A 1,600-nucleotide genomic window follows, 5' to 3' on the forward strand; every position below is an offset into this window, starting at 1 on the left:
AAAAAAAAAAAAAAAAAAAAGCTGAGAACTTGTTTACTGATTTTTTTTTTATATTAAAAGCTTTGTGTGAAAAATGCTATGCTAAAGAGCTCACACCACGATGAGCGTCCGCCATTTTGAGAACCGAAAAACAGGAAGGAGAGACAGCCCATGTCACGTCAAGGGGCCTCCCTCCCATTTTTCTTAAAGAGACACGCTGCTCGCTCCCTCACTATCCATCCTTCTGTTCAAACTGTCTTATACTGCCATCCGGTGGTCAAAAATATACTACACTCAAAATGAATCAATATTTCTTCTTAAATTTGATAATTACTAATTATCGTCAAAGTTCAAACAATATTATCGTTTATCACAATATTTTCTGAGACAATTAATCACGCAGCAAAATCTGTTATCGTGACAGGCCTAGCAAGAGTGTGGGAAGGGTTTAAAACACTTTAATATATATAATACTAAAATAAACTACTACTTGTACTACTAGTCTTACTTTGCAGTTTTTCGCTCATCACGGGGCTTCAGGGTACGGATCCCCCGCGATAAACAAGAGACGTGGTACATTTGTTATGTTCATTATGTGAAAGGTAAAGTTTTAAAGTGGTTTTTGATTCTGTTAATTTTCTCAAAACTGTCATTTTTGGAAGCTGAAATTAAAAATGTTGTTAATTAAGTGTGTCTTGAATGAAATAGACTCCATGTTTAAAAGTATAAAAATTGTATTAACACTATTAAAGAACAGGTCTTGAGTGTTTATTTATTTTACACAAATATTTCCACTGCATTAAAGAGATAAATTGAAGAAAATTATTTAATAAACATGAGGATTATGAAACTTTTTCTCCCCTGTAAGGACCCAAAAAGTGTGAGAACTCCTGGTGTAGACCAACAAAATAGTTTTGGTTTCCTTATCAACTAATTAGCAAACACTTTGGGTTTTTAGTGTAATATTAATGGGAAAACTAGCTTGTTGCTAACCAGATGACACATTTCTAAATTTCTACAAACTATGTGTCATTTTGAAGCTTTTGAGGTGTAGGATTCAAAGAAAAACATTAATATAAAAAAAAAAAATGCCACAGGTCGCAAAACGCACACTAAAGATCCAACAGTTTTCAGTCAGGTCATCTGGACATGACTGTCGACGAGGAGACTGATGAAGCCTTCTGGATGGAAGGTGAAACGTTTCAGCACAAACAAACAAAAAAGCAACTGTCCTGATGACCTGACTGAAAATTGTTGGATTGTATACCTGGATTATACCGTAGTACGGTGGCCCTGAGATGTAAATGAACAACATTTGAAAAAACAGAATTACATTTGAAAAAAAACGCAACAAAATCACAACATTTGAAAAAGCAGAATTGTATTAAGCCAAAGCGGAAGTGGCCGAAGCGAAAGTGGCCAGAATCACATTTGTAAAAAATGGAATCACATTTGAAAAAACGGAATTATAATAAAAACATTTTTTTTAAAAACGGAATTACATAGAGCAAAACCAGAAGTGGTGGGTTTTATCTGGATGTTTTCCCAAATGTAATTCTGTTGTTTTTTTGTTTTTTTTTCAAATGTGATTTCGGCCATTTCCGCTTTGACTTAATGTAAT

This window comes from Nematolebias whitei, chromosome 23, assembly GCF_014905685.2.
Source record: "Nematolebias whitei isolate Nwh7 chromosome 23, NemWhi1, whole genome shotgun sequence".
NCBI lineage: Eukaryota > Metazoa > Chordata > Actinopteri > Cyprinodontiformes > Rivulidae > Nematolebias > Nematolebias whitei.